Genomic DNA, 21,202 nt, shown 5'->3' with positions numbered 1-21,202 from the left:
CCTGTTCTCTTGCATAATGCAATAACATTGAATCACTTAATTTTTTTATTCACTACCATTGCTACCATATAAATTGTGCCTTAGTCTCCCTGCTATACTGTATGAAATTTGTAGATGGTAGAAAAATGGGACACAACAGGGCTTTGGGAACTGCAAACAGAACAAAGAATCTGTAATGTATTACATGATTGCTGGCTTGCATTTTGCTTACTATAGGTAAAAGCCTCCAGTGACAAGGAAAGGAATAAATAGCTCTTCCTTTAACTGCAGCTTAGGAAAGCAGTGTAAAGCAAGTCTGATATTGAAAGCACAACAGTGCTTTCAATTATGTTTTCATAAATGCAGAGAACAACTGATTTTTTTTTATATGAGCAATGTATTTTATTACTTTTTCTTCTGCTTGTGTCTTTCTTATGTGTTTGTGTCTTGTTTTTATAGCAGTCTCTTACTTTGAGTTTATAAATTTCTTTGTTCAAGTGCTGTCTTTTTACATTGCATTTCTAAAATACCAGTCCCTGTCATGGGCTCCTAGGAATTTCGATAATATTAAGATGATGTAACATTTGTGTTGCATTACAGATCTTGCTACTGCCATCAGGACTGTAATCTGACTGCACAAGGGACTAAATAAGAAAGAAAGATAGATAGAAAGGTACTTTTTTACTCAGAAAAAATGTGAAAGAACACAATAATGGAAGCAGGACAACAAACAGGGACACAAACACAACAAAATAGTGTGACCACAATGATCCAGGAAAGAGTTCACTATCCCCATGACCCTGGGGAACGGGGTTTTCTTTTTGCTTCAGCATTTCTTTGTGCCTGTTGGAGAAAGTAAAAGTATGTACAAAACCTGTACATATAATAATATTATATTGCTTTTGAGGCTGAAAAGTCAAGCCCTTGATGGATGGGAAATGAGGCAAGCTTAATTTGGCTTTTTGTGATTATGCTTTCTAATTCCATCTGCAATCTCATCATTACATACTGTGTTTTTTCATGGCACATCTGCCTGATTGAGTGCTCACTTTTTAAATAGCTTTTCAGTATTTTGTTTACTCATGTGGCTCCTGTGCCTTACCTCTTGCATTTTTCAAAATCCGTTCTAAAAAGTTGTTGAACTCTTTCTGAGGCTTTTCATGCTGTTTGTATTAGTGTTCAACCACTACAAAAATATAAACTAAAATATTTTCAGATTATCTCTGTAGCATAAGGCAGTACCAATACATCCAATTTATATCTGGAGGACAGAGAAACAAAAGAAATAAAAAAGTCCAGATCCCACTTGTTCTGTGTTGCCAATGGAAGACATTTTCAGTGCATTTAGCACATTAGACACTCAAATCACAGCTCTCAAAGACATGAAAGGTCATGGTGCACAACACCTTATCAGATCAGGCTCAAGTGAGAGACCAGAAAATGAGTAGATGTAATTGCCACACATTAATAGTTTGGCTCTACCCACTTGCCTGGCATTGTCAGCAATATCATGGAGAGAGGCATGGTAGAGCATAATTCTGCAGAAGCTTTAAAGCAGAGGTGAGTTTTTCTCCTCCTGCTTCCCTCTGTACAGAGCTTCTGGCCTGTGGGCCTGTGGACTGGGCACCTTTCACAGCACAGCCTTGGCTCATTTTCACAGCACACTGTTCTATGGCACTGAGCCCTGATTCCTGTTGCAGTTAAAGTGCATGACATTTATATAAGCCTTCCACCATAAAAAGTCATACAAGTGGTTTGAAAAGAGATTGCAGGGAGAAAATGCAAGAAGTGCATTGCCAATGTTATGTGAGCTTCGTGATGCTTTAAAAGTAGCTTGCAGCTAATATTATGACTTTTAGCTTTTTTTGATGACTTATTTGTTTTTGAATTAGAAACAGGAGCATAATATCCCATAATGTGATATCAGGCTGATGTCTTCATGGTTTGCCTGCATGTTGGCAACAATTACAGCTACTTCACAGAATGCTTCAGCTTGAAGCTGGTAACTCCCAGTCATAGCAGATTTTCATTCTTGATGAAGCAATGAGAGCCTTTGCTGAGGAATTTTACACATGTTCACTGAGGGCATGTGAATGGTGAGACATGAATTTTTAATTCCATTCCAGGCATAGTTCTTGCTGTTTCTCCTTAAGATCAATCTTCTGCTCCATGTTTCCAGCATTTCTCCTTTAGAGTATTCTATTGCTCAATCTCCATTATGCTTTCCTGGATTTCTCACATCAGTTTTCCTTTAGAAACATCCCCACTTTCTTCTTTCCTAAACTTTCTGTTGTTCCTATCCTTAAGTCCTCACTCTGAAATTATCTACTCACTGGCTTTGAGCCATCTTTTTCTTCTACAGGAAAGATGATGGGGGATTCATTATCAGGGGATAGGGGTAATGTCTTAAAATGATAGAGGGTAGACTGAGATTAAATATAAGGAAGAGTTCTTTACTGTGAAGGTAACAAGCACTGGCACAGGTTGCCAACAGGTTGCTGCATCCCTAGGAGTGTTCAAGGTCAATTGGAAGGGCCTTTGAGCAACTTAGTGTAGTGGAAGTTGTCCCTGCCCATGGCAGTGGTGTTGGAGCTGCATGATCCTTAAGGTCTCTCCCAACCCTTTATCATTTCATGGTTCAGTGATTCTGCTCATCATCTTAAACTCATCTCTCATCTACTGGTCTTGGGTTTCCTCTTGATCCAGCTCCTATCTCTAGAGTCTGCTTAGCTTTTCAGACTATCTCAGTCTCATCTTCTCCTTGGGGAACACCGCACTTCAGTCTCTGGCCTGCAACATGCACAGAATAAACAATATTTGTTGAGGTCTCATGTTGCAAACACTAAGAATTTTCTGTTGAGATGTGCAAATGACAATATTTCAGGGGTTATATCTTATTTGGAAAAGAACAGATATTTGTAAGTAAAAAAGGAATCATGCTCTGAATAAAAAGGCAGGATGTCCTGGTAAACTGCATATCCTGCTCTGTACTATGGGGATAGGGCAAAATGTGGGAAATCTGTTTAAATTTTTTAATAATTACAATAATTTTGGCCCATGTCCATGTCAACCCTATCCCAAATCTTGGAAACATTTCATGAATTTTGGCTGACAGTAATAATGTAAACTTCAAGAAAATAATTTCTTCATCCAGATGTCTGGCACATACAGTTCCAGCTGGAATAGCTGTAAACTTGATTAAGTTCTCATCTGCCTGAAAGTAAAGCCCTGTGAGAGAATGTATCTTGCAGTGTGAAATATGGGTGATTCAGAAACAGTCCTATCAGAAGCTATGGAGAGTGGCAGAGTGGGTGTGAGCCTATAGGACCACAGGAGCAGAAGATGAAGTTTCAGCAAAGGGTTATTACAGAACACAGAAAAGAATGGGAATGAGATGAACTGTGAGGAAGAAGAACAAGAACAAGACTGGAGCAGTGAGGAAAGCAGAGGATAGACAGAGCTGGAAGAAAGCAGTGTTCAAGAAACACCACTTCACAATCCTCATAGAACTCCCTCATCCACTTGTCCCCCTGAATCACCACATTGCCCAGGTAATTTCATCATGAGATTGGCTTGGCCATCCCCACTTTGTTGTCATTGTTTTAGTAGTGTGTTTATTGCTATTATCTAATAATTTATAGTAGGAGATCATTACTGTTTCCTGGGAGTTGCTTTTGCTCCTGAGCCCTTGTGTGCCTGCTGAGCCCATGGACCATGGACCTGTGTATGTGCACATCCCTGGCAGCACACAGGTCTGGTGCTGCCCCAAGAGGTGCCATGCCCAAGAGCAGATTGGGAAGGAAACTTCGCTGGGTCTCAGAAGCTGAGACACCTCCCTGCTCCTGCTGTGATTTCTCTCACCGTGGAACAATGGGAGTGAGCAGGAGTGGGATGACCCATTTGTTTGGTTGCCATGACAATGTGTTACCCAGTACAGAATGCTGCTCTGAGCAGCCTTGCTGCTGGGGGATGATGATACTCTAAAAAAATAACATAAGAGACTCGGCCATTATCATTCCACTGAACTGCATTGACCTCTGCAAGATGAAAGGTGCAGCTCATCTGAAGTGGCAGAGGTCTGCTCTCAGAATTTAGCATTTGTTTGAAAAAATGTTACAGGTTTTTTCTAAAGAGGATTAGATGAATTAGATGGGAATTTTTTTTTTTTTTAATTCCAAGGGGAGGTAATTTAATTTATAATTCTGCAAATAAAATACCCAAGGAAACCAACAGTTTCTTATAGATGTAGGGACAGAATTGTATTCACATTGCAGCAGAAAGAATACTTCCTCTGGAGTGGAAGGTGCTGAGATCTGTAAGTAGATATGCATTGGAAACATATATAGATACACCTGAGTTCTGATTTAGAATGGTGGATAAAGACTGTTCTGTATTTAACACAGATAAAATAAACAACTCTTGTTCTCCCTACCATGAGCAACTACCTCAGCTGGTGTAGAAAGGAAAATTATTTCACCACCAGCTTATTATGAGCCAGAGATAACTTTCTTTAAAGAAATAATGGGTTCTCAAATACAAATCACATAAGAGATATTCCTTTAAGGGTTTTGCTGAGTCTTTGAGTCATTTCCATACCTTGCTTAATGTTGCTTGCTGCAACATTATCTTTAATATTGTACTTTGTTATAGAAGGGCTTATATTATTATTATTACTATGATAATTATTAAGGATGAGAATAATACTCTGTATTGCTGTAGAACTTAGGTCTTCAAAGCAAGAGTCTTTTACCAGGCTCTGTACATTTTTATTTAAACAACTATAGTAATTATTTTAAAAATGTATGTCAGTGAGCAAGCATATTATGTATCCCTCTAGATCAGATGTAATTTATTTATATTCTTCAGGAGATTTGGGAATATAGATCCGTTCCTGTCACTCTAATAGTGGCTCCATTACTGATTGCTGTTGGCAGAGTCACACAGCTGCTGAGCGAAGCAATGCATGAACGGGCATTGCAAAATCTTCTTAATCTGAATTGTCCCCACAACACAATCACTTATTTGCCTACGGTGACCCAGAGAAGTGATTGTTGTGTGGTTCAGAGGGAAGGAGATGGCGAGACCTGGGTGTGATCAGAAGAGACAGCTGAACTGAACCCAGACTGAGAGCAGCTGCTGTCTATAAATGTTTCACTGAGGACAGAGCAGTTACCTGTACAGGGGATAAAGCTAGCACCAAATCAGATTGGTTTGAACTGGTTGTTAATTAAATTTGGCTGGAAATCTGAATAGCCTTTTAGAAGGAATATCAAGGGCAATTCAAACACATACCATGAATGGGGTAAAACCACTGTTTTGAAGTTGTTACTGATTGGCCTCTATACCTACCATATGATTTGTCTTACAGATATAATACTTTCTCCTGTTAGCCTTGTCAAGTGAAGAATGATTGATTTCTAATGCATCTCCTGCAAGTCAAGGAAATGTTACGTGTTTCCATTTTAAGACTTGCTTCTTACTTGTTACTCTGGCAATTATCAAGTACCTATACTAGCAGTTTCCAAGTACTTAGAAGTAGAAAATCTCTCTTACTCTTTCCTTTTTAAGATTGTTGTAGAAAACAATTAATTAATTTGTTTATGTCTACTTGTATAGGATGAGTGAGAGTGGCTTGTTTATGTATAAATAAATGAGTGAAGGGAAGCTAAATAATTTTAAATGAATGCTACATTTGGAAAATTTTTTGAGACTTATAGTTAATTTGGTTTCCAAAAACTGCTTTTAAAATGTCATCTCAATTGAGCTCACATTCACAAGCCTCCACATCTTAACAGTTTCCTGGGACACCAGTCTTGAGAGGTTGCTGCATAACAGAGATGAACCATGGAATTTCCATGGCTTTTTTGTGAAGGGTTTGCCCCTTTGCCCCTTGGAATCCAGATTAGAGCTACTGTCTCTGAGGTGAATGCAACCTGGAACTTGTCTCCTGGTAGTAATGAAATTCATCTTTGGTATTTGCTTCCTTCATCCTTCACCCTTACAGATGTGTTCTGGTGTATTCTTTTAAAGCAGTGAGACCTTAAACTGTTACATTTTGCATGGATAGCAAGAACAAACTGGACAGTAGAGTTTTATTTCCTGTGTGGTTTCTTCAGATGAAAGTCCAGGCTTACACACAAACAGCTCAGCAACAGATGTCCTCTCTCGAGACTTAGGCTGGTGGGTGTACGAATCAATGACAAAAAGTGTACAGTATCTGAAAAAGAACAGGTACTCAAGAGCATCAAATAAATATTTTCTTGCAAGTTAGAAATTTTTTCTTTCCTTGTGATCTGTGCAGATGGTAGACCCTGATGACTCCTGCTTGGGAGACGTGGAAATCAAATTTGACCCTTTAACAGGATGCAGAAGAACAGCATTATGAAGAGACCCTACATTGGCCAGTTCTCCAAGAAGGCTTTGCCTGGGCTTCATCCTGGAGTGATGTCTCAAAGACTGAAATGTTTCAAAACTCAAATAAACGAGATTTCAATGAAAGATGGACTAAACCAGTTGCTTTAAAATAGAGGCTGTGTAGGAAAGAATGTAGATATTTACACCCTTTGTATGTCTAGAAACAAAGAAGAAACAGCAAGGACACTGAAGAAACAAATAGCAAAAGTAATCAAAACTAATAAGTATTTATTAATACTCATGAGAAACAAAGGGTCTGCCGGAAAATTTGTCAGGTCCACGCATGAACAGGATATTAAAAACATGTTCAGAGAACACAAAGCAATTTCAGAGGTGGTAGAAGCTTTGTCTGCATCACTGTTCATGGCAGAAGAAATGAGGGACATTCCTATTGAAAAATCATTCTTTATGGGGGACTCATCAAGTGAAGTGATTCTGAAGGGATGCTGGAACTGACTGAAAAAATTAACAGTCACACATCCCCGGGACCAGGGTATATTCACTCATGGGATCCAAAGGAAATCAAGGATGAAATAGCTGAATTACTAATCATGGTATATGCCCTTTTACTTAAATTGCATCTGCATCTGAAGACTCAGGGGTGACATGAAGTCTGTTTTTAAAGGAGAGAAATGAAGAGAAAATTAGTAGAAACTATAATAAAGAGTGAAAATAATGGATATGTGATACATTTGATTTAATTGGCAAGAGTCAACCTTGGGTTTTTTTGTGAAGAAGTCAGTATGGGGTTTTTTTGTCAAGGGAAGCTCTTTATTGAAAATAGTTTACAGTTCTTTCCAGAATTTTTCCAGAAATATGGATAAGGATGATGTGATTGGTAAATCCTTAGATTTTCAGAATGCTTTTGAGAGTATATGCATTTTCCTGCATCTTTGCATGTGTGATGTAGGAGACAGAGCAGAGAGCAAAATGAACAATTGCCTTACCATGGCTGTAATAATGTTCTTCTGATGTAGCCAAGAGGATTCCTGCCCAGTCTATCCTTGTAAATACATGATTACTCCTATAGCTGTTTTCCAACAAAACAGAATATTCCTGAGTTGCAACAAACACAAAGCAATCCCTTCTGGTCCTGGGGTATTTATTATTACCATCTGAGAGTCCCAGTTTTCCACTCTGAATAGTTTCTCAGCCTATGCATGACCTGTTGGCTCACTCCTCTGAGAAGGTCTCAGAGTCCCTCTTGTGCCACAGAAACTCCAGTTCCAGTAGTAAACCAATCCCCTGACAAATAGGAATCTTCTGCTTTCTAAAGGGGCCAACCTCACCCAGTTAGTCCCTTCATGGAACATGATTTAAAACAAGAAAAAGAGCCACAGAGAGCTTGTCCATCACAGCTATGGGCAAATGTGAGCATTTCTGCTGGCAAGCAACCTGATTAGCAGGAAAGCTTTGGAAACACCTGCCACCAAGTCACAAGTGGAAGCATCCTTAGTGGGCTCAGAGACAGGCAGGCTGTTGAGATATCAACTCAACTTCATCCTGGCAAAACAGATGTTTTTTAAGAAAACAGGCAAAGAGATAATGTGAATTGTTCAGGGAGACCAGAGAGGGATATTATGCCACACTGGTCAATGACAGAAGAATGTCCTGTAGTAACCATGATCAAATAATTCTTTCTAACTTACAGCTCTTTCTAACCGACAGCTTGAGAATTTGACAGCTACAGCAGGGTGCCCTCTGTGTAGCAGGTATTGTGGTAGCAAGGGACCTATCCCTCTAGGTCCTTGGCAGAAATCTACCTGATTTTATGCCCCATTTATGCTTTTCTGATGACTGAAAAGTAGTCACTTTCAGATGAAAGTACCTGGATTGATGTCTATTACAGTCATTTCTCAGCACTGTAATTTTTGTCATCTTTACTTCAGCTATTCTCTTGCTATCCACTGAGTATCATTGGAACACCAAGACACAGTAATTTTTGTCATTCACCTTTTCAATTTACACCAGTTTTTTTCTCTTACTTCTATAGGGTGGACAATACAAGTGTCTTTCATTGTTTTGCAAATTTTATTTTACAGCTTTAGTTTTGTCTCTAAATTGTTGATGATATTTAGCTATTTCCAGATTTTTTAATCTGAACAGTGATCAAGGTCCCAATCCATTACTGAGTTTAAAATGAAAATAGCTGAATCAGCCTGGAGATTCATAATATCTGTTAGTATAAGCAGCAGAGTAGGCATTACCATGTGGTGATATGATTTCATGAAGGGTATAGCTGTGCAGAAGAGAATATGGGGAAAGAGATCATCAACCAGAGCTGCAGTTGTATAGATCTCCCCACATAAAGAGGACCATGTTTCTCCTCTTTCATCTCCTGTCCACTGTGCAAAGGTCAGAGATGTGGCTTAAGATAGACAAGAGATAAAAATGGCTAAAAAACATAGATGGTGTAAGCTGGTGAAATAAGAGATAGCTATTTTCTCCTCATTGTGCTGGGAATATTTTGGCCAGAGCTAAAAATCAAGCTATAGATGTCTTTATAGATGTCTTTTTATGACCTTTAGGATTGGATTTTGGTGTTGGGTTTTTGAATATACTATGTATGTAAAAAAAAACCCTGCTACTCTTTTTTTTTTTTTTTTTTTTTTTTTTAAGACACAAAGAGATCATAGGTTTTAAGCTAGTGTAAATGATCTCCTTCAAATTTTACGGATTGGGCTCATGCTCTTTGGAATTCAGTGATGGATAGCTCCACAGAAAAACATCAATTATAAACAAGAAAACCATAACCTTCAGCACTAAAAAATAAATAATCTGAAGAACATACAGGAAAAACTGAAGGAAATGGAGCTTGGCAAATGCAAAACTGTGATTTATTAAAATCTTGGAGAAAGTTCAGGAGAAATAAGCACTTATGCTATTGCAGCATAGGAACTCGTCAAAGATATTATTATCCTTCTGTCCTAATGAAAGATGCCATAAGAAATCAGAGTGAAATGTGTTTCAGTAAGTATAATTAAAAGGATAAACGTGTTTGATTTCTAAATAGAATTATGCAAAGGATGTGTTTGCTCACTCCAGTGGGAAGTGATATTTTAGGAGAAGGGTTCGTATGTATCTTACAAAAGGTTTGCAGATACACTCAACAGACTCCCAGCCTTATGTCCCATAACATGAGGGTGTTTTAGGCACAAACTGCACAGCAGGGCTGGTGACTGTAATGTTGGGGTTTGCTTTCTCTGTTGATAAGGACAGTTCATGTCATACACCTGAGTTTTTCAACTCGTTTAGCAGCTCTACTTCTCTTTCAGAGAAGACAAAGGCATGGATGTGTCTGGGATTTCTAATGGAAGGCAAGGAACTTTGTAAATGAGTTTCTGGATAAGTCCAATCTACATACAGTTCCTCCCCCATGTAAAAGACATTTCTTCACCTGTTGTTACATTAGCTGTCCTTGGAAGAACTCAGAATTACTGATTATGAGCTAAACTTACAACCTAGATTGATATTCTTTTAAGGGCATGTAGAGTTCTGGAAGAACAAATGATACAAAATTCAACCTTACTCCAAAAATTAAAACAACTTTTAGTAAAAGGTATGTCTTGGTGTTCATGTCAGTGGGTTCATGATTTAAATACTGGGCACATTTCTTTGCTAATTACCAAGAAGATATTCTGGTGCAAATAAAATTTTCAATTCAAATAAAAAATTGAGTTTTAAGTAGAAAGTTAATCCTGATTTATTTCTGGAAGCATTCATGATCCAAAACCTAGATATTTTCATTGGCTGCCTTTAAAAAGAGAAGGAAACCCTTTGTATTTCCATGCTCACAGTGTGGTCACGTAAAGGCAGAAGGCTAATAAAGAGCATTTTGCTAAATTTATATATCCTTGTGTCTGTGGCTATCTGCTGTGAAATATCATCTGCTTTTAGTAGGAAGCCACAGGTATTGAACTGATTGGTACAGTTTCTTTTTGAGAGCTTGCTGCAAGTTGGGGAACACTTTCTATTTCACAGCAGGTCTGTCTTTTGAGTAGCTGATGCACTGTGGCTGGAGGAAGGAATAGGGAACTTTTGATTTCAGTCAGCTTTCCTGAGGTACCCACAGAGGAGCACACAGGTAAAATGGATGAAGGAAGGGAAAAGCTGTAATTGCAGAGCTCTGCAGGCTGGATGGCAGCAAGCTCTGCCTTAGCTCTGCTGTAGCAGGATGCAAGCTAAGGACAATGCCACACTAAATGCATGCTGCTCCTGCTGATGAGAAGAGCAAGGGACTGGCTTGGCTATGCCATCTCTGCTGTGAAAACCTGCTTAGGCACCATTTTTTCACCTCAGGACCAGAATGGTACCCCTGACCCAGCATATTGACTCAGTGTCATCACCCACTGGCTCAGCATCATCACCCCGAGGTGGATATTTGAAGGCTCAAGAGAGCCACTGGAGCTCTCTATGAGACCTGTGCAGCCAGGCAGGAGAGAGAAGAATGGAAAATCAGTGCTGCTTTGGGGATACCTCCCTGAGGATGCTGGGTGGGTGGAGTTTCTTTATGTGACAGCATGTATTTTTAAGAGGAAGGAGGCTCTTGCCCCATGACAGCAGCTCCTGGAAGGGCATTGCAACTGCAATTTTGCACTTCATTCATTTCTAAATATTAAATGCGCTGCATGCTTTTCTCATTTAGTGTTCTCAGTTGTTTTGTTCCTTTCTTTCTCAGGAGGAACTAAAGTCTACCTGAGAGATGTCTTACCAAACCGACCGTGGCAGTTTATCTGGGCTGGAAACAGGACCAGACTGCAAACCTCACATCCAGGGAAGGGTGAGATTCAGAGTAGTGTTGGGTTTTTTTCTTCCTGTGATTTTCTTCCACCTATGGAGAATTTTGAAAGACCGGTTTAGGGCAAGTGGAGACTTATTGCCAAGTAATGGTAATGAATTCCTACATTCTGTGCTGACTTGTGGAGGACTGCAACAAGATTGTCCTCAGTGAAATAAATGTCCCTACTGGGCATGTAAGAAAACTACATTGTCTTCTGCAAAGCAACTCCAGAAATGAAGACTAAAAACACAAATACCTTATGGCTTACTCTTCTTAAGTGGGAAAAAAAAAATAGGAAAAGGAGGGACCTTCTGCAACACTACAAAGTTGGAAGATGCAGAAAGCCAATTCTTGTTTGTCTTTTAATAAATACACAATGCTATTGAGGATATTGGTTCTCTTTCCTGAGGAAATCCAGCATGCTCTTAACAATTCCTGTACTTTGCCAGGCAGACCTTAAAATTACACTGCTAAAAATGTAATATCCTTCTTTCCATACATGCAGATGGTACAAATAAAGTGTAAATTTATTTTCAAATGAAAAATACAAATTTAAATTTTCAAATAAATTATTTTTGGTGGAAAGGATGGGTTTCTACTAAGCAGAAATATCTGCTCTCAGAAATTTCTTATTTTTATTATAAATCTGAAAAGGGACCACAACTAGAGAAAATTCTTGCTAAGTTTTGAAAATTTTTTCTTGCTTTCACATTTGTAAATATGTACGGAAGATCTGAATGGTTTGTAATATTTTTTCTGTCTTTTGTTAAGACTACAACACATTTACTAAAGACTTTTTAATAAAGTCATAAGACAATTTCCGTCATTCTACAGAAATAAATTATTTTGATTCAATATTCCAACAAATAATTTGTGTCATCCAAGTATGAGAGGATATCATCTCACATCTGCAACAAGTAACAGTTTAAGAGAGGAGAAAATTATAACCCCTTACTATAAATAGCAATTTTTAGCCTTCTTACCATATGCACATGATACATGTGGAATTCCCTGTTATTTTAAAAGGCAACTTGCTTGGCCTGCTGCTGGGAGAATACCTTTAATTACATTTTCTATTATGGTTTATTCAAGGGTTTATTCAACCCTATTCCCTAGAACACTTGTACAAGGTGTAGCTTAAAAAAGCCAAGCTCTTAAGGTAATACAAAGTAATATTATAGGTTTTCATTAAATCTCGCTGAAAAGTGTGGGCTGCTATAACAACAATACCATGAGCTACATTCATAAACATATTCTGATCCTGGTACAAAACACGCTTTCTTTCACCACAAATGTATGCTTCTCACTGCACACAGTGACCCATGAAGTGGCACGTAGAGATGCCAGAGCCAGGTTTGACAAGCCAACTCCCACAACAGGAAGAGCTGCTCCATGCCAAGGCACTACAGCTCCAAAGCTGCTTGGGCTGCCATGAAAACTCAGAAGGATTTTTGCTGTCAGCTGGCTGGAGGATGTCCACACACCAGAGCAGCCAAGCCAGAGGGAAGGCTGCTACAAGATCTACATTTTAGTCTAATTCATCAATTCCTTTGAGATTGGCCAAGAGCAGGACACTAAAAATGCCACATGTCAGGCTTAATGCTACTGAAAAAGGTGTCAAAAAGTCATTAAAAACAGATATTTCTCTTAGGTCCTCCTGGGTGTAGAAACATCACTTTTCACATGCTTACTAAAGTAGTGGGCCGGCATCAAAGAAACAAATTACTGTATACCATTCCTTTTCTAAAATATATCCCTCAATTATTTTATTTTGAACTACCCAAATAGGAATAAAAGTAGATATAAAATAGGAATTGTGAACAGGCTTGTTATATTTTTCATTATATAATTTAGCAAATGTTTTTTTTCAGTACATATTGTCTTGTAGAAGACCTTTTGGCAGACAAATTAAATAGGACACAAGAGTGACATAGCTTCATACTATGTCTTTGTGATGTTCTTAAAGCAGAAAGCTTTATAAATACCTTTGATAATTAACAAATGAAATATTAATTGCACATATCCTTAGTGGGAGATACTGAGGATGGTAAAATTGAATTACTCTCTCATGCTTAACAATTTTTATAGCTTTGCAGAAAACCAGATGTGTTGAAATTGGGTCCACATAGAGTTAGCATACTTTCTATTATATCTCTGTGTATTTTTGTTTTTAATGCAGGCATAGGATTTTGCATGTATGCAGCTTATTTCAGGATTTCCTGCTGCCCTCTCCTATGACCTGGAGCTACTTTGAGCTACGCAGGGACTAAAGGAGGAAAAGAGTCCTAGTGGGGACAACTAATGTCAGGAAGGGAGGGAATAGAAGTACCTGATGGACACATTTCATTCCTCCTTTAGCCTATGACCTAACATACCGTTAAGCGAAGAAAGAACATCCGTAATTCCTCAGCTGGGTTATTAATGCAGAGAAATCTGTGCCATAGTTTATACAAGGCCTGGCTGACCTTGAACATTCACACAAAGCTTCCCCAGAGTCAACTCCCACAGCTTGGATAGATAAAGACCATCTGTAAGACAGATGTAACAAAATAATGTTTTAACTGTAGTTCAGGATGCTTTTATGGCTTCTATGGAAAACCACTGCTATGACTATCTCCTTCCTTCTCTCTCCTGTTAACCTGGGCTAGAAACAGGATTTGAGAGTCCAGTATGTCCTGGGAGTCACCAAGTCTAGGCTCTGGTGGGCAAGAAGAGCAGTGGGAAACAGTGCAGAGGAATACAAGGGGAGCACTGGAGGTTTACTGAGTTTGATGCTCACTTGCTAAACTGTATTTTTAGCAGCAGACTTCCATTGTAGTAGAGATGAGTAATATATCTACAGTAGACCTCATATTTTCATCACTTGAAATGTCTTATTTGGTCTCAAATTCCTGACAAAATTCTTAAATCTTCAGCAATCGCTGTCTTGGACACCACTTGTGGGCTAGATTTCTCCATAGGCATATGAAGTTATTGCAGATCTCGCAGCCTGTCCTTCCTAACAAATTCCTTCTCAGCATTATTAGCAGATGATCTATATTACTTGCTGGCAAATCATAATACTTTCTGGTGTGCTAGTACACTCTGTGCTACTATGAACACTTTACACCAGTTCTGTTTAATGCCTTTGGGCCAGATGATAACTAGGTGAGTTAAATCTTCTTTCCCACTTCCTTTACTCCTTCTCCATTGCAAGTCTCCTTTCCTTTCATATTCCCTTCTTCCCCAGACCTTTTCAATTATCACCCACACCAAAGACCAGAAAAAAGCACATAAGTGTGCCTGAAACTATGGCAGGAAACATGCTCCTTTTCAACTAAGAGGCTCTCTGGAGGAGAATCATAGAGGTAATAGATTTTTGTGGTTTTTTTTTTTTTTTTTGTTGTTGTTTTGTTTTTTTTTTTAATGCACTTTTTTTAATAAGGATGTTTCTTACTTTATGTTTAGAGAAAGGCAGATTCATTTGCATGCTGGTATAAGTGATAGATTCATTTACATGCTGATGTAAGTGATAATAAATTAGCTGCCTAAATCCCCAGTTCCTAGTCTACAGAGAAAGTAAGAGACATGCTCATTAATATTTTATGCAGCCTCTGGATAGAAAAAAATGTATCCAGAGTCAATGAACAGCTCCTAGATTTCAATATTGAACTCTGGCTGCCCAAAAATAAACCAGGTTCCTCAAGGCTTTCTACAAAAACAACAAAAAAAAAAAACAAACAAAAAAACAAAACAAAACAAAACAAACAAAAAAAAAAAAAAAAACAAGAAAAAAAATTGCCGTGACAAGGGATTCCCTTGGGTTCAGATCACCATAATAGAGCCATTCTCATGACTGTGAGTAATTCTCTTTATGCTCTTGCAAATAGCCTGAGTTGTGGCCGTGATGGAATAAAATGTGGCTGCTAATATACTTAGGGTGCAAAAATCTACTGTAAAAAGCCTGGATATTGACAAATCCTGGAGCTATGTAGGACTTTTTCACCTGTTGTGTTTTTTGTCCAGTTGGTTGTTGTTTGCCCTTTTTGTTTTAATTTGGTTAATTTATTTTTCTGTTTGGTTGGTTTGTTTTTTTTTCATTTACAATTCATAATGTAAACAACATTCTATTTAATAATAGCAATTTCTAACCCAGGCCTGATTATGTCCTCAGCAGTTTCCAGCAGTGATGATTTTCTTATTATTGTCCTATGAAGAGTTGCCAAAGTTGCAACCTCCCCTGATCACTACAGGCAGCTCCAGTTCCTACCTCACTTCTCTCCGACTGATTCAACATTCCTCTGAGTTTCTCAGATTTGTTGCTGAGAGAGCATTTCTAGAGACACTCTAAAAATATCCAGAATAAACTGCATTCTCAGCCTTGGCTATTGAAGCCATTAAGCATTGTATTTTGTCATTTTCAATCACATGATTCTTACTCAACTCTTTTTTCTGACTCTTGGCACAAAAATTGAGCATCTGGTCTTTTGAGAAGTTTTTTGAATTTGTATTTCAGTTAGATTTCTGCTTTCATGTCCATCTACTCCCTTTCCTTCTGACAATCATCCTCTCCTCTACCTGCCTGCTTGTCTTTGCTTTTCTTTTGATGTTTAACATATCCCTGAGGATTCTCTCTCATGTGCTCCAGCTGGGATTTTCAACTTCACACTGATCCCTTGCTGAAACATGGCTCCATATTGTCCTTTACACAACCTTTCTGCAAGTATATTATTTAGACACATAAGCACACTTGGGCATAACTTGTGAAATAACTGCTGATTCCACAAGTAGCTTTTGCAAAATTGCAAGGCCCTGCTGGCAGAAAGAGTGTCCTCTGAAATGAGTAACATTTTTATGTAGCAAAAGTTCTTTTTTTCCATTAAAAAAATGACATAATTTTTTCTGTGAAATGTGAAAGGTTTTATCTGTGAATATGACCAGGTGCAATCGTTTCTCCACCAAAGCTATAAATAAAAACAGAAAAAAATGTCTTTTTATCTATACAAGAGTGAATCTAATTCAGCCAATTCACAGAATAAAAATGCAGTCAAAATAATCTGTTCAGATCTAACTGATTAGGTCACACTCAAAACTTTTCTCCAAACACTTGGATCCATCTCTGCTATCTTTATTTAAGACTTTTTAGTGCAACACCTCCAAAGGGTAAAAATTCTGTCTCTATGAAAGAAAAGTATGTACATTTGTTTGCTATCAAACTGCCCTAAGTAGTCCACAAAATTTCTCAGTTTACAGAGGGAAAAAAAATGTAAGCCTGCAATTCACAGCAAAATACCTTACAAACTCTTATCTAATTGTCTATAAAACAAATATTGAAATTGTTTTCCAGGGAGAAAACAAGGGAAGCCAGCAGTTTTAATTCTAGTATGCACTTCACAATTGGAATTATCTGCTTTGTCTGAACACCATTCTGTGAAAATGTTTGCACTATGTAAATGCATCTAAATCATCAATTCTACATAGCATTTATTACAAAATTACAATAATCAATAAATCCATAGTCTCATTCTGACTCACCAGATAATGCTAATAAAGTTACAGGCGAGATTGCAGGAGGGCATCTAGTCCCTGCAGCAAGGGAGAAACGGAGAAACCTAATCTGCTTCTCATAGGTGGTTTTTCATTATTAAAAAGCTGTAACCATGGGGAAGAGCCCATGTTCTCTCAAGTTTAGCTATTTAGTGGTTAATTATCACCACCATTAGAGAGTTTTCCCTAATGTCTATCCCAAATCTCCTTTGATACAATTTAGCCTCATTACTACTTCTCCTGTTCATTGTAGATGCATCCAAAAATTGATTCTCTTTCTCTTTGCGCCAATGTATTCCATGTAAAAGTTTTTGCATTCTAAGGTCATATTTTCTAAGCCTTTCTACCTTTCTGTTATAGGCAGTGATTTGCCTGAGCATTTATATACTAAAAACAAGTTTGGATAAGACCTTCTGCAAATTTGGAAACCAAGAGATAAAATCTTTCATGCGAGGTTTAATCCAAGTTGGATGCATAGTAAATGTTAGAAGCAGCTTGTGATTCTTCACATAAATCTTGCCCAGAACAGGAATAAAACCTTATAAATATCATGCTTGTATACAGATTTCTTCCTGGATGAACAGAAAGCAGATCCACAATTATAAAAAATAATACATCACAGGTAGTATGACTTCAGCTTCTGTCAATCTCCTAGTCATTAAAATTGTAATAAGCTGATAATTCAAGCTTTACTAAAACAATTTACTGAACAATTAATACTTGGGTGTGGCTGAAAGTGCTCATGAGGGAACACTGAGCCCTTCTCTAGCCAAGAAAGGAGATGTAAGAGATGGTGAGTGGTTGTAGCTGCAGATTTCACTCTTTGGCAGAAACCCAGGTTCAAACAGGGAAACAGCTCACTGTGCTGCTGATGCCCCTGTTTGCCACTGCCCACCTCTGTCCACTGAGTCCCTGTTCCCTTGTGAATAGCACTGGCAACAGATAGGCTTGTGGAGTAAGATTCTCTCCTGCCAGATGACAGCAAAAGAAATACAGTGTATTATTGTCATGGCAAGGCAGGGCCTTGCTGGAGGCTAATTCAGACCACAGCATGTACATGGAAGCTCACAAATCCTAAATAGTGCAGCTCATAGGATTGATTACTTGGCGGTCAGAGCTCACAAAAGGAGCAGTGTCTGAGAATGAAGGCATTGCTGTCTCAGCAGAACCTTTCCAGCCAATCATAAAACCTTCTTATACAGATATAGTGACATTTTCCACCTGTCTTAAAGAGAAAAGATAGGTCTCACTGTTTCTCTTGTTTTTAGATCTTTCACACTACAATGAGAAGTTTAATTGCCAGAAAAAAGATCAATCTCAGTGTCCCACAGTGCTCAGAAAAACCACGTTTTTTCCCCTCACAATTTGCCAATCATTTGCTACAGAACATCACAGAATTTATTGTGGGTAAGAGCTGTGGAACCTGACTAAAGAACTTCCAATGAAACATCCAAGCAGAGATCACTGAGAGGAAAACTTGTCACAATGCAAGATGACCTGGCAGCATGGATGATCAGACCTGGCCTAAGCTGTGCCCAAACCTTGCACTGATTTTAGACTGCGCTTTGTGAGTAGAGCCACACCCCAACCTCAGTGGGCTGATAGCAGACCAAGAGAAATGCCAAAAGGATTCCAATTCAGGCTGAAAACTTGTGTATGATTAAGTAAAGGTTTAGATGATGCTTGAGCCTTTTCTGGAGAAGATCCATGATTTTCATACCAAGCAGTGGAGAAGGTGACTTCTCTATGTCCAGCAGAAAAGGCAGAATGAAAGGCATGGACAATGAGACAAGCACATTTGTCAGCAAGTGCTCTTAAAGGAAACAATTCTGCTCTGTAAAACCACAATAATTACTGAGATGAAAAGGTGAGACGGTGTGCTGAGATATATCTATGAATATTTTGTCTTTGAAAGAGTGACTCTTTCATGTCCTCTTTTTTTTCACAGACTACCCGAATGAATCCTTCCTGTGCTGCTGTCCCTAGAAGAGAACAAAAAGTGTTGGGAATTCTGGTCACATGGAAACAACTTGGTTTGTTACACTGACTAATTACAAATTTGTAAATAAACTATAAATAGGAAGTATATTTGTAAATGCAGTAGTCACCTGGTCAAGTTATTTCAAAACCAGCTGCTTAGACTGAGGTCAATTTTAACAAAGTACATAGGAATTTATAAACAGGTACAAAAAGCAAACTGCCCCTTTTGGGAAAAACAGAATGCCTCATTGTTGTGGCAAGATAAGAAATCAGCATTTTCAAGATTAGAAAAATATCTTATAGACAGACATCTTTATTTAGAGAGTTTCTTTTCTTGAACAGTGCTTTGGTAATGAATAGAAGAACCAAAGTTATTCATGAACAGTTCCTAGAGGACCAAATATAGCTTCAAAGCCTGGTTGAATATAGGCAGAAGTCTGCTGTGCTTAAAATTCAGTTGGTCAGGAGGATTATAGATATGAGCTTTGAGTTGATGGACATTTTTTCTTCATTCATCTCATCAAAATGCTCGATTGAGTCTTCAGTTAGAGGCTCTTCTTTAGTTCATTTATGAAATGTGAATAAAGACTCAGAAAATTATTGTGGTAATTAGATACAGTTTGGCTTTCACAAATCAGATAGAGTGGGTTTTATAGCATATAAAAGGGTGTTCACTTGTTGTATTTCTGTCAGACAAGACCAGTTTAAAGCTTATATGATAAAGATATTATGTGAACACTATGCACTGTTGAACACCATTAATTTGACTTGTATCCTGGCACCAATATTTGGTTGAAGTAAATAATTTGGTAATGATACAGTATTTATTGTATATTCTCTGAACAGATATTTATGTTATTCACTACGCTGTTCTAAAGCAACAGCCTGTATTAAAGTGCTCTGACATCCATAAGGGACATAAATGAAATCAGCCTGACTCAAATGCCCAAATTAAAACAGTTTTAGGGGATTCAAGGTATGGAAACTGGGATTGTCTGTTAGGACATCAGTGACTTAGGGAAGTTGGGAAGAATAGAATGAATCAAGCCAGAACAGTCTAAACACAACCTGAGGTTCTGCCACTTGGAAGGAGAAACACAGCTCCTTTCTTGCATGCTTTATCACACATGTAGGTCATGTAGACCACATATGAAAGCAAAGCCCTGAACATGTCATGAAACTGGATCAGTTACCAAAAGATCAGTAAAGTAAACCTTCTTGCCCTAGCCAAATGTTTGCATAATTAAATTCTGAAAGCTCTGTAGTTTCAGTTGCATTTGATGCACGTGGTGCTTTCAGGAGACATCTTGTTGATTAGAAGTCACAGGTTATAAAAAACCTTAACTTGTCTGCTAAGTCCCACCATCTAAGAATATCTGTCCTACTAAATGTTCTGGCTCTACTAGCATTAGCTTTCATCATCAAAGTTTGTTTATTATCTTAAATAATAAACATCTTTATGAAGTTACTCTCCAGTTGGGCTTGCATTCCTAAATCACTTGGACATCAGAAAAACTACTTTTTACCCATTTAAAAGTATAATTTAAAGTACTTAAATGGCACTACACAAAAGGGGAAAAAAAAGTAGATTTCTCTGAGTGAGGTATCCTACAGAAATAGGAAATTGTAATTTTTACATCTATTCCTTCCTCTAGAGTAGCATCTCTCTTGGACAATGCTCATCATCTTAACACCCGGTCACAATGGTGATCTGAAACCTGACAGAGCAGCTGGAGCTGATACCTTTCAGCCAAGGTTCTGGAGACACAGAAAGTGTTGCCTGCAGCTAGAATCCATCGTCGTTCTGCAGAGGAGCTCAAAAGAAAAGACCCACACCCAGTTGCCTAGTTGCAACTGAGCTTTTGTTATTGCCCTGACTGTGTAATTCGGTAAAAGAATAGCATTTAAAAATGGATTCTCATATCTCAGAGTACAAATTATTTTGCTCCTCGAGAAGGTCTATTTATGGATAGTAAATTATTAGCTAGAACATTTTCATAAGTTTGATACATTAGATCACTTTATTCCAGCTACAGTTCATACCCTCAACATCTGAGTCCTCAAGGTGCCAATCTGAATCATCATGTGCCTACCTGCCTGATTTGCATGTACAATTTGATCATTAACAGTGCTTTTGGCTTGCTGTCATGGTTGACTTCTGTGGTCTCCATTTGCAAGACACTCAGATTATCTCTGCATGCAGAAATTATGTTTGCAATACACAAACCTGTCTTTTGTGATGTATTGGTCTTTATATGTTTTGGAATTATTTTCATTTTCTATATGGGAACAAAGAGTGTAGAAACAATAGTTTTGTCTCTTAAATGAATGGCAATGCAGGTGACCAACAATTTCTAAAAATAATAATTCTGTCACAGGACTCTTCCTGGGTACAGAAATATGAGGCATTCAAAGTTATGAGCTTGACTAAAGCAATAAATACTTTGCAAAGAGACCATTGTTACCAATGTTTCTTGCAGATTTTCCTCAGTATATGTACTGTGCCTTCTGGATAGAAACTGC

The 21,202-nt window shown here is 38.1% G+C and overlaps 1 long non-coding RNA gene across 3 annotated transcripts in view; it reads left to right on the top strand.

Moving 5' to 3' along the window:
* Positions 1 to 314: 314 nt before the first annotated feature.
* LOC110481155 (uncharacterized) overlaps positions 315 to 21,202 on the top strand; it is a 29,797-nt gene continuing 8,909 nt past the window's right edge. The window contains exons 1-3 of one of the 3 annotated variants that reach the window (XR_014955769.1): positions 315 to 4,294; positions 6,281 to 11,173; positions 18,648 to 18,732. This is a non-coding gene — a long non-coding RNA (uncharacterized LOC110481155). Of the gene's footprint in view, positions 11,174 to 18,647; positions 18,733 to 21,202 lie in introns of all 3 variants that reach the window. The other 2 variants (XR_002467215.4, XR_014955768.1) reach the window with 2 other exon arrangements.

This window comes from Lonchura striata, chromosome 5 (genome assembly GCF_050655825.1).
Source record: "Lonchura striata isolate lonStrDom1 chromosome 5, ASM5065582v1, whole genome shotgun sequence".
Taxonomy (NCBI): domain Eukaryota; kingdom Metazoa; phylum Chordata; class Aves; order Passeriformes; family Estrildidae; genus Lonchura; species Lonchura striata.
Note: the sequence above shows the minus strand (reverse complement) of the source record. Positions and strands in the feature narration are given on the sequence as shown.